Here is a 13,312-nt window from a genome sequence, read left to right as displayed (position 1 = left end):
CGAACCATGGCTGATCATCCATACCTTTTATGGTGGTCTCTTATATAACACTAAAATGACTATAGATGCCGCTGCTGGCGGAGCATTAATGGACAAACCCCATGATGAAGCATACAAACTCATAGAGAACATGGCACAAAACCATTACCAATGGGGAGGAGAACGCGCCGCTCTAGAGAAAGCCCAAACCAAAGGAGGAATGTACGAAATTAGTGGTATAGACCGCGTTAACGCTAAAGTAGACGCTTTAACTCAAAAGATCGAGAATTTGACCATCACTCCTTCAGCCACCGCTGCCGCTGTAGCACCTAACTGCGAGATTTGTGGATTGACTGGGCATGTAGTTGCTGAATGCCAACTCTTGACTGGAGTCCCATCTGATCAAGTAAATTACGCTCAAGGAAACCCTTATTCTAACACGTACAACCCTGGATGGAAAAACCACCCGAACTTTTCTTATAAGAACAACAATGCGTTGTACGCGCCTGGACAAGCACCTGCTGTACCACCTGGCTACCAAAAAGCGCCTGTAGCTGCTCAAAACACCCCTAGGAAGTCAAACCTAGAAATCATGATGGAGAACTTCATAGCTTCCCAACAACAAACCAATAAAGACTTCCTGAATCAAAACATCCACAATAGCGAGCAACTAAAACAACTATCGAACAAAGTAGATGCTTTAGCTACGCATAACAAAATGTTAGAAACTCAAATCTCACAAGTAGCTCAACAACAAGCACCTACTGCTGCCCCTGCTGGCACGTTTCCTGCTCAACCACAACCTAATCCTAAAGGACATGCGAACGCGATAACACTACGAAGTGGAACTAATTACGATGGACCCATAGATCCTAGAACCCAAAACGTACCCATGTCACAACAAGAGCCAAAGGAAACCCAAAAGAAAACAACCGACGAACAAACTGCTAAGACTGATGAGAACAATAACGAAGTGGAACCCGAAAAGGAGAAACCTTATGTTCCACCACCACCTTATAAGCCACCAATTCCTTACCCTCAGAGATTAGCCAAATCAAAAACCGAAGCGCAATTTAAAAGATTTGTAGAACTTCTGAAGCAATTAAACATAACCATACCATTCACAGAAGCCATAACTGAGATGCCTTCGTACGCTAAGTTCTTAAAAGAAATCTTATCAAACAAAAAGAAACTCGAGGATAACGAAACTATAACGCTTACCGCTGAATGTAGCGCTATCATCCAAAACAACATGCCTCCAAAACTGAAAGACCCTGGTAGTTTCTCTATACCCTGCGTAATTGGAAAAACCATCATAGAGAAAGCCTTGTGCGATTTAGGAGCTAGTGTTAGTTTGATGCCTCTTTCGACCTGTAAGAAACTCAATCTAGGTGAGCTTAAAGCAACAAGAATGTCTCTTCAACTAGCAGACCGTTCAGTTAAATATCCTGTAGGAATGTTAGAGAATATCCCTGTTCGTGTAGGTCAATTCTACATCCCAACTGACTTCATCATTATGGATATCCAAGAAGATTCTAACATCCCGATCATTTTAGGAAGACCATTTTTAGCGACCGCTGGTGCAATTATAGATGTAAAGCGAGGAAAGCTTACTTTCGAAGTAGGAGAAGAGAAAATAGAATTTATCCTTTCCCAATTCCTAAAAGCACCTTCTATAATTGACACATGCTGTTCTGCTGACATAATCGACGAGTGTGTCAAGGAAATAAAATCCGAACCAAATAAGGAAACCGAAATCCTAAGAATTCCTATGCCGCCAATTTTTGAAGATGACAACTGGCGTGAGGAATATCAAGATAACCACCTGAGTGAATGCTTAGCTTTAACCCCTGATCCTATACCTGGACCTAAGAAACCTGCTATAGAGCTGAAGACACTTCCTACCGATCTTAGATACGAATTTCTAGACGAAGAACTAAACCGACCAGTTATAGTGAACGCCAACTTAGGACGAACCGAGACTGAAAAATTACTTAATGTCCTAAGAAAATACCCTACCGCTTTAGGATACAACATATCAGATCTGAAAGGTATAAGCCCTTCTCTGTGTATGCACCGCATTATGCTCGAAGACGATAGTAAAACCTCTAGGGAACATCAAAGGCGAATAAATCCTATTATGAGCGATGTGGTTAAAAAGGAAATCCAAAAACTGCTAGAAGCTGGAATAATATATCCTATATCCGATAGTAAATGGGTTAGCCCTGTTCACGTCGTACCAAAGAAAGGAGGAGTCACTGTAATCACTAACGCAAAAGGAGAATCTGTAGCACAACGTACCCAAACTGGATGGAGGATGTGCATTGACTATAGGAAGCTAAATAAAGCTACCCGAAAAGACCATTTCCCTTTACCTTTCATAGATCAAATGCTCGAACGCCTAGCTAAACACTCACATTTTTGTTATCTGGATGGATACTCCGGATTTTTCCAAATTCCTATCCACCCTGACGACCAAGAGAAGACCACATTCACCTGTCCTTATGGTACATTCGCTTATAGACGAATGCCTTTTGGACTCTGCAATGCACCCGCGACCTTCCAAAGATGCATGATGGCAATATTTGCCGACTTCCTAGATGGAATAATGGAGGTCTTTATGGACGACTTCTCTGTCTGTGGAGGAAGTTTTGAAACATGTTTAGAAAACCTTGAAATGGTGCTTAGACGATGCGTAAGCGTAAACCTAGTCCTTAATTGGGAAAAATGCCATTTCATGGTTCGACAAGGAATTGTACTTGGACACATCGTATCCGATAGAGGAATCGAAGTTGATAAAGCAAAAATCGAAATTATCGAAAACCTTCAACCTCCCAAAACCGTTAGAGAAATAAGAAGTTTTCTGGGACATGCTGGTTTTTACCGACGCTTCATTAAGGATTTCTCTAAAATAACCAAACCCTTAACTGAACTACTCATGAAAGACGCCGAATTTATTTTCACCGATAAATGCACTGAAGCATTTCAAACGCTTAAACAAGCATTGATCTCTGCGCCAATTATGCAACCTCCCGACTGGAATGAGCCTTTCGAAATAATGTGTGACGCAAGTGATTATGCTGTAGGAGCCGTTCTAGGACAAAGAAAGGATAAGAAACTACATGTCATATATTATGCGAGTAGAACCCTAGACGAAGCTCAGATGAATTATGCCACGACAGAAAAAGAATTATTAGCTGTCGTATTCGCATTAGACAAATTCCGTTCTTACCTGGTAGGAGCCAAAATAATCATATACACTGACCACGCCGCCATTAGGTACCTCCTAACCAAAAAGGACGCTAAACCAAGACTTTTGAGATGGATCTTGTTACTACAAGAATTCGACCTGGAAATTAAAGATAAGAAAGGCACTGAAAATGTCGTAGCAGATCACCTCTCTCGATTGGAAAATCTGAAACCCGAACAAGTACCAATTGACGATGATTTCCCTTATGAAAGACTCATCGCCCAATTAGAAGCAAATGAATTCGAACCATACCGTCCAAACTCTGAAACCGAGAAATTAGCTGAAATAGCTTTAGCCCGATCTAACACACCTTGGTATGCAGATTTCGTAAATTACCTAGCTGCTGGTGTGCTTCCTCCTGATCTAAGCTACCAACAGAAGAAGAAATTCTTCCATGACCTAAAACATTACTATTGGGACGACCCACTCCTTTTCAAAAGAGGCCCCGATGGAATCTTTAGACGTTGTGTACCCGAGGAAGAGATAAGAAGCATAATAACACATTGTCATTCTGCACCGTGTGGAGGACACCATAGCACATCTAGAACCTGCGCCAAAATCCTTCAATCTGGACTTTTCTGGCCCAACCTGTGGAAAGACGTCCATTTTGCTGTACTAAGCTGTGATAGATGCCAACGAACTGGAAACATTTCAAGACGCGATGAAATGCCTCAAAAAGGCATTCTTGAAGTAGAAATATTTGACGTCTGGGGAATAGACTTCATGGGACCGTTTCCGTCATCGTTTGGAAATCAATATATACTCGTAGCCGTCGATTACGTTTCAAAATGGATAGAAGCTATTGCTTCTCCTACAAACGATACACGAGTAGTTATTAAACTTTTCAAAAACGTCATCTTTCCTAGGTTCGGTGTGCCAAGATTGGTAATTAGCGATGGTGGTTCCCATTTCATTTCAAGAATACTTGAGAAACTCCTTCGAAAATATGGAGTAAATCATCGAATAGCCACACCATACCATCCACAAACAAGCGGTCAAGTAGAAGTATCTAACCGCGAAATAAAACAAATATTGGAGAAAACTGTTGCTATATCTAGGAAAGATTGGTCAACCAAGCTAAATGAAGCTTTATGGGCTTATAGAACAGCTTTCAAAACTCCAATAGGAACTACCCCATTCAAACTCGTTTATGGAAAATCATGCCACCTACCAGTAGAGTTAGAACATAAAGCCTATTGGGCCATTAAGAACTTAAACCTAAACTACACTGCCGCTGGTGAGAAACGACTTCTAGACATAAACGAATTAGAAGAACTTAGACAAGACGCTTACGAAAACGCCAAAATCTATAAAGAGCGAACGAAAAAATGGCACGACAAGCGTATATCTAGGAAAAATTTTAGCATAGGCGATAAAGTGCTCTTATTTAATTCTAGACTAAAATTATTTCCTGGTAAGTTACGATCTAGATGGTCTGGCCCTTTCGAAATAACTAACATATTTCCGAGTGGAGCGATAGAAATCAAAGGAGAAACCGTCAAACCTTTTGTCGTAAATGGGCAACGTCTTAAGTATTACCATCATCTCGAATACGATGAAAACATCGAAGTTTTTAAACTTGACGAACTGCCCGCTCTTTCGAAAAAATAGTTTTCTATTTTTAAAATCGTCGAGCTTACGACATTAAACAAAGCGCTTGGTGGGAGACAACCCACATTTATTTATTCTTTTTATTATTTTTTATTTTAATTTTTTTTATTTTACTCTATTTTATTTTTAAAATTTTTAATTTTTAATTTTTTTAACTATTCTATTTTTAATTATTCTAGATTTTAATTTTCTTACTATTTTTCATACATCTTATAATAACTATTATAATTATAGCCGCTTTCTTCATTCGAGAAAATACTTCCTTTTTATAATTATAATTATTATTATAACTTGTTTTATTTAATTTTATTTTTTTTAAAAATTAACACTAGCCTAGTTCTAACTTAATCTTAATATTTTCAACTTCTAGGTTTTTCATTTAATTACTAACTACGATGCAAGAAGTTGACAATATGGAAGTTGTGTTCCGTGGTAGAGGACAAGAAGCAAGATTTAACAAGCTGGCTGAAAGACACATGGAATTGACTTGCTATCCTCACCAACCAACTATGGTGAAGCTTGGTATCGAAGAAAGCATCCTACACCTGCTTAACCAAATCGGTTGGACTGGTTCTCACTTGTTCCGCAAGTTTAGCACTTATCGGAAGCTCACTCTGGAATTCTTGAGCTCCCTGACCTATCTTCCAAACTGTGGACAAGGACTGAAAAAAGGAGTTATTCTCTTTAGACTCTTTGGTATGGAGTTTAATTTCTGCATCCGAGATTTTGCTGAAATGTTAGAACTACCTCATGGACCTGATGCATACGCCCAAGTAGCTGAAGAAAATCTTCCATACTGGGAGTTGGAAAAATACTGGGGCAAGATCACTGGAAACGACAACCCTGAAGAGAATGAATTTCAATCTGAGAACATCCACAATCCTGCTTTCCGCTACTTTCACAAGATCCTTGCTCACTATATTTTTGGCAAACCAGATAATGTCACTGAAGTTACTAGAGAAGAGCTGTTCATCATGTTTTGTACATCTCAGAATCGCCCGGTCAATGCCATCGCATTCATGCTAACAAACTTCGAGCGCATCACGCAAGACGAAGTTTCACCCATTAGGATCGGCGGATTTGTCACTATGATCGCTAATGCCATAGGAATGAGAGTGCCTTTGCTTAGATTGACACCTTTTGGTACCCATACCTCTATGGACATCAATTTCTGCTTTAATCGAGGTATCATCGGTAATCTTGGACCTGATCGTTTTGAATTGCTCATTGATAACAAAGTTTGGTATCAGTTCACCTTACCGAATCCTAGGACAAGTGTGCACAACCCTACCAACTGGCTTTACTATGGTCAGATTCCTGAGAGAGAGCCATCACCTGAAACTCCTCAAGCTTATGAACATTTTGATGAGGAAATGCCTGCATCTGAATCTGAACCTGAAACACCTCCTGGTTATTATGAACCTCTTCCTGTTGATGAACCCATTCCTGATTATGAACCTCTTCCTATTGATGAACCTGTATCTGAGTATGAACCTGAAACTCGTTCTGAAGATTCCGTTGAAGATCACACTGTTGATATGACTGATGTCGAGGTCGAGCAACAACAACCCGCTACATCTACCGCATCGGTGAATCAAAGAATGCCCAATCTGAACACGCACGAACAAGCAATCAATGCACTACAACAAGATGTACAACATGTGCGCAACGAGCTTCACACTTTGCAAATGCATTTCTTCGATTTCATCGACACCGTAAATGCTCAGTTCGACGAAGTTTTCAAACACATTCAGTCTAATCAGAACAACAATAGACGTGGCTAGATGTTACCGTTTAGATTATTAGATTTTTATTTCTAGTTTTAGTAATTTCTATTCCTAGTTTAGATTTACATTTTTCTGCACTTTTCCATTCTGCTATTGTTAACACTCAGTACTGGTTTAATTTTAAATGCAATATTTTATTCACTACTGCTGTGTGTGTTATAATACACTGCTATTAACTGCTATATATATTTTCCTGGCTATCACTTTTTGCTGTTAATAGTATTAAAATAAGACACTGTTCTGAACTGATGGACACTTTTTGCTGTTAATGGTATCTGTCAGCACTGTCTGGTCACCTGCATGCGTGCCCACTTGCCTGCCACAGGAGACGCACGTCTCCATCTGTGTGGGACCAGCAGATGCATGCATGGGACAGGAGACGCACGTCTCCATGCTCTGCCCCAGCAGACTGGCTGCCTGAGACGCACGTCTCCCAAGGCCAGCAGTCTGCATTTGACCACGCAGACCACTCTTCTCTCCCTCTTGAATTTTGAATTTGAATTTCAAAATTCATTCTCCTCATTCTTCCCCTATTTATTCCATTTAAACTCCATTAACCTCATTCATCCTCCATCATTCACCTCTTAAACTCCATTCATTTCCCATTTTTCTATTCTATTCAAACTTCAAACACCACCATTAATCCATTTTAATTCTCCATTAACCACCCCATTTTCAAACCTCACTATAAAACCACACCACCACCACTCTTCTTCCTCACAACTATCATACCATTCTCTACTCTTCTACACTACATTTTTATTTTTCATTTCCATACTCACCATGCCTCCACGTTCATTAATCCGTAGTGAGCGTCCCGAGCGACCACCTCCCGACCTTTCAAACATTATCTTCCGAGATGATGCTCAACGAACAAAATATGTTGCTTTCTACGAACGTTCGGTTGTTCCCACAAAATTTGTGAACACCGAGTGTCTAGAAACTTTGGGTCTCATTGATGGTGTCACCCGTTTGCTCACTAAATCTAGCCTCCACCATCTTTGTACCGAACCCGTACCTACTTATGAGCCGCTCGTCTTAGAATTTTTGAGTTCCTTCAACTACGACACTCCCTCTACTCAACCATTCTCAACCGGTAGCATCCAATTCCGGATGTTCAACCGTGAATATGCTCTAGATCAAGATGTCGTAGCTTCATATTTGCATTTTAATCATGCTCCAATTGCTCACCGCTCAATCTTTCAAGAACTCAATGGTCGATCCTGGGAGGATCTCGCTTTTGAATTTTGGTTCCATCTCACTGGAGAAAATCCTACCGGTTGGAGAGCTCTTCATGCTTCTCACATTCAAAACCCCGCTATACGTTATTTTCAACGTGTCTTGGGGCATATTATTTTTGCAAGATCCAACAACCACAAGGTAAACCAAAATGAATTATTTTTCCTTTACTGTGCGCTTAACAATATCCGTTTCAATGCCGCACCGTTTATGTTCCAACACATCCAAGGTTTAGTTAACGCCCCCGCTACAAATCCATTCTTGCTTGGAGGCATTATTACTACCTTGGCCTGTGCTTTAGGTCTTGGTGACGAGCTCCTATCACTCTCTCATCTCATGAAGCCTGCTCAGTCACTCGATCTCACTTACTGCCGCGATTCCCACTTGGTTTCACCCCGCCATGATGGCCGATACACTTTGGTCGTCAACAAAGTTCCTATTCCTTATGTCATCCTTCCTTGTCCTGAAAGAATTAACATCCGTTATGTTCAACGTTGGAGGCTTATTGAAGACAACCCTCAAGATGACCAACAAGAACATCCTAATGAACCTATGGATGCAAATGAAGAAGAACTCAACCAAGGGCAAGCTGATGTCAACCAACCTCCTCCAAACAACCCTCCGCCTATCACTCTTGAAGCCATGTATGCTGCTATTCAACGCCAAGATCAACTCGTTCAAGCTATGCAGACAAACCAAACTGAAACAATTAGGCTCATCCGAGAGATGCAACAGGAGCACCGTGACTATGCTATTAGGAACGAAAGTCAATACGCTGAAATTGCCACATATTTGCATGATCTTGACATTCGTGTTAATGACTCTCCTGATAGACGTCGCCGTGTTCGTACAAGAGGCGCGAGCAGTTCTCGAAACCGCAACAATGAGGAGTAGTTCTTATGCACTGAGGACATTGCATCATCTAAGTCTGGGGGAGTCGTATTATTTCTATTTCCTTTAGTTTTATTTTTCCCTTCAGTTATTTCCCTTCCTTGTAATGTTTTTCTAATTCAATAAAGAATATTTATGGAATTTAAGTCTTATATGTATAATTCCGTAGTTATTTCAATTTCTTCCATTTTCTTGAGCCATAACAAAAAAATTTTTTGCTCCTAAACGATAAACGCAAACCCCACACGTTCGAGAAATACAAAGCTACTCAATCACTCAACGCACCGAAACTGAATTAGTCAATATCCTTATTGTCGCAACACTCTAAAACCCCCGAGTATGCGTAACCGATTTGAATACCCGTTATACCAAAACCATCGACTTTAAGTTTTGAAATAACCCTTAGTAGTTTATTCTAGCAGTCGGCACCGTCTTAGATACAAACTACGCAGAGAGTCGATGAATATAAGTGTATGATCCTCATAATAATTATGTGTTCAGCCATAAAAAGAAATGTGCCTACTAAGTAAGGTGATCCTCACAAGATCATTTAACCTAACGGTCGCAAATCTCATATACAAAGAATTTAAAAACTCACTGTCGATTGGTTCAGAAGTCATCTGGTAATGAACTTGGTAGGAAGGACTATTGTCCGATTCCCCACAATCTACAAGTGAATGCTAAGGAGTATACCACATATTGTGCCAGAACTCCATGAGAAGGATCATAGTCACTAACCGACTACTCTGCTATGTGCGTGTCAAGATAATGGGCTTAATGTGATTGCGCGCGAATGAAAAGGGTGAAACATGATGACAAGTCAAATAGGTCGAGCTATAATGGCATGATTCGGATTGGTATGCATACTGGGAGTTGTTTAGTGTTGTTACTATAGGTTTATTGCTAAGATTCGTTATTTCCGAATAAGAACACTATGTAGCTAAGTATGACTGAACGACGTGGTGGAAGTGTGTTTCATTTATCTTTATCTTCTTATTTTGCTTGAGGACAAGCAAAGGTTCAAGTCTGGGGGAATTTGATAACACGATTTTATATCGTATATTTAGCCTAAAATCCATAGATATTTATAGCATTTTCCGTTTATTATGTTAATTTATTATGATATTACGCGTGTATTTGCTTTGTTTCAGGTTTTACACTTCAATTACGACTATTTGCGAAAAGGAAAGAAAATCGAGCTTAAATGACCAATATTTATGCTTAAAAGACGAAAAGGGGTGCTGAAACGAAAGAGGGGTGCAATTAGGACCCAAAAGGCCCAAAAGAGCAATCCAGCCCACGAAGGAAGCAACCCAGGCCACACTAGTAAGCAGAGACGCACGTCTCTGCCACCTCAGCAAAGGGGAGACGCACGTCTCCACCTCCCTAAAGAATCTCCACTTGAGACGCACGTCTCAAGTCAGTCAAGGCCACTCCCTGAAGAATCGGAGACGCACGTCTCCAAGTCCCGGTCTGCAAAAAGTTCCGTTTTTCACGCAAAGCAACTGCAAAGCCTCACCTATAAATAGAGGCAGTCACTTCAGTCCAAAGTGTCCGATTTCCTGCCAACGAAGTGCTGCCGAAATTGTACCGCGAACTGCTTTTCCTTATTCTGTTTTCATTTAACCGTCTATTTTCTCACAACGATTTCTACACTGGAAATTGTTGTGAACTTTTCATAGATCTAGCCTTACGTTAGATTTATCGCTTTATTTCCTTGTTTTTATTTTCTGCCATTTAAATTCCGAAGAACGATCCAGCCAACCTGTGGTGGAAGTTCGAGTACTTCAAGATTCAATTCAATTCAGATTTATTTTAATTCAGGTTTTTATTTACCGCCTTATTTATATTATTTATTTGCATGATATATTATATGCCATTTAATATGCTTATTATTATGAACCGAACCGATTTATGCATGTTTAATCGTATTAATATGTCTGGCTAAAATACTAAAGGTGTCGGTATGTAAAGTAAGTTAACCGTAGGGATCCGAAATAAATTGGCTTAAATTATGTTTTATTAATTATCACTTATTTTTGGTTTATATGTCTAGTTTAATTAGTAAGTCTTAAAACCAATAGAGCGAAAGTTTGAGGGATTAGGACGGTCAAAGGTTAAAATCAATAGAGCGAAAGTTTGAGATCTTTAACTGGATAGTAGACATAGGACATTAGTTTTAAGGATGGCGAAAGCGTATTAAAACTAATTGGAACTTATTTATTTTCAAAAATTGTTTTTACACTCGAGCGGGATGGCGAAAGCGTACGTTAGGGGTATTAGCTTGCTCCGAGTCAACAGAGCGAAAGTTTGAGATTAGGAGATTTAAATAGATAACAACCTCGTAAAATAGGCATTTTATTAATTACATTGTTTCCAAAAAGCTCTTCTAAAATCTAATGGGATGGCGAAAGCGTACATTAGGATTAGGATAGTAGTCTGAATCAACAGAGCGAAAGTTTGAGACGAGGATTTTTAATCAATTGGAATTAGTAAAGATTTTTAATTTAATTATGCAAAAGCCAATGAACCTTCGGATTACCTTTAGTTAAACGAAATACATACTGATACCTGTCTTTTATTATTATTCTTTATTTTCTCACAATCACTTTCCCTTAGGAACAATCGAAATTTTAGTACTCCTAGCTTTACATAGTAACCTTAGATAACGGTAGATCGATTCATAGTCCCTGTGGATTCGATATCTTTTAAAACTACACGACACGACTGTGCACTTGCAGTTATCAGATTTATAGACACGTAAAGTCGCGATCAAGTTTTTGGCGCCGTTGCCGGGGACTATTTAAGTCGATATCGTAACTCACTGTTACACCGTAGAGACTAGGATAATTCTTCCCTTTCTTTTTGAACGATTGTATGCCAAATACTCGTTCACAAGGAGGAGACTTAATACAACGAATTAACGAGATCGAACGTTTCATTAACGTTAAACGTCGAGCTCGCAACCTTCCCGAAGTAGCAGAAATTCCGATAAATCAGGAATTGATTTTTACTGATCAAATCAATCAAATCACCCCGAAGTTAGAGATGGCTGCTATTCGTCCTCTTAGAGACTATGCCGCTCCTTCACGCGCTGAACCGCATTCAAGTATCGCACCACCTGCGATTGAAGCGAACAATTTCGAACTGAAACCTTCACTGGTCCAAGCTGTTCAACAGAATCAATTCTCTGGAAGCCCTGTAGACGACCCCAATCTCCATTTATCCGTGTTCGTGCAATACGCCGACACTATCAAAGCCAACAACGTTAGTTCCGAAGCTATTCGATTACGCCTTTTCCCTTTCTCCTTGAGAGATAGAGCGAGAGCGTGGCTTCAATCCCTGCCTTCCAATTCCATAACTACGTGGGACGAATTGAAGAGAGTATTCTTAGCAAGATACTTTCCGCCTAGCAAAACTGCTATGCTTAGAGGTCAAATCAACGGATTTACCCAGAAAGATAACGAATCGCTTTTCGAAGCTTGGGAACGTTACAAGGACATGCTTAGAATATGCCCTCATCATGGACTCGAACCATGGCTGATCATCCATACCTTTTATGGTGGTCTCTTATATAACACTAAAATGACTATAGATGCCGCTGCTGGCGGAGCATTAATGGACAAACCCCATGATGAAGCATACAAACTCATAGAGAACATGGCACAAAACCATTACCAATGGGGAGGAGAACGCGCCGCTCTAGAGAAAGCCCAAACCAAAGGAGGAATGTACGAAATTAGTGGTATAGACCGCGTTAACGCTAAAGTAGACGCTTTAACTCAAAAGATCGAGAATTTGACCATCACTCCTTCAGCCACCGCTGCCGCTGTAGCACCTAACTGCGAGATTTGTGGATTGACTGGGCATGTAGTTGCTGAATGCCAACTCTTGACTGGAGTCCCATCTGATCAAGTAAATTACGCTCAAGGAAACCCTTATTCTAACACGTACAACCCTGGATGGAAAAACCACCCGAACTTTTCTTATAAGAACAACAATGCGTTGTACGCGCCTGGACAAGCACCTGCTGTACCACCTGGCTACCAAAAAGCGCCTGTAGCTGCTCAAAACACCCCTAGGAAGTCAAACCTAGAAATCATGATGGAGAACTTCATAGCTTCCCAACAACAAACCAATAAAGACTTCCTGAATCAAAACATCCACAATAGCGAGCAACTAAAACAACTATCGAACAAAGTAGATGCTTTAGCTACGCATAACAAAATGTTAGAAACTCAAATCTCACAAGTAGCTCAACAACAAGCACCTACTGCTGCCCCTGCTGGCACGTTTCCTGCTCAACCACAACCTAATCCTAAAGGACATGCGAACGCGATAACACTACGAAGTGGAACTAATTACGATGGACCCATAGATCCTAGAACCCAAAACGTACCCATGTCACAACAAGAGCCAAAGGAAACCCAAAAGAAAACAACCGACGAACAAACTGCTAAGACTGATGAGAACAATAACGAAGTGGAACCCGAAAAGGAGAAACCTTATGTTCCACCACCACCTTATAAGCCACCAATTCCTTACCCTCAGAGAT

The 13,312-nt window shown here is 40.2% G+C and overlaps 1 non-coding gene across 1 annotated transcript; it reads right to left on the bottom strand.

Annotated features, from left to right (window-relative positions):
- Positions 1-12,180: 12,180 nt before the first annotated feature.
- On the bottom strand, positions 12,181-12,287 carry LOC131630588 (small nucleolar RNA R71). The gene has a single exon (XR_009292369.1). It is a non-coding gene; the product is annotated as a small nucleolar RNA R71 (small nucleolar RNA).
- Between the last annotated feature and the right edge of the window lie 1,025 nt (positions 12,288-13,312).

Source organism: Vicia villosa, unplaced genomic scaffold, assembly GCF_029867415.1.
Source record: "Vicia villosa cultivar HV-30 ecotype Madison, WI unplaced genomic scaffold, Vvil1.0 ctg.000700F_1_1, whole genome shotgun sequence".
In the NCBI taxonomy this organism is placed as follows: Eukaryota; Viridiplantae; Streptophyta; class Magnoliopsida; order Fabales; family Fabaceae; genus Vicia; species Vicia villosa.
Note: the sequence above shows the minus strand (reverse complement) of the source record. Positions and strands in the feature narration are given on the sequence as shown.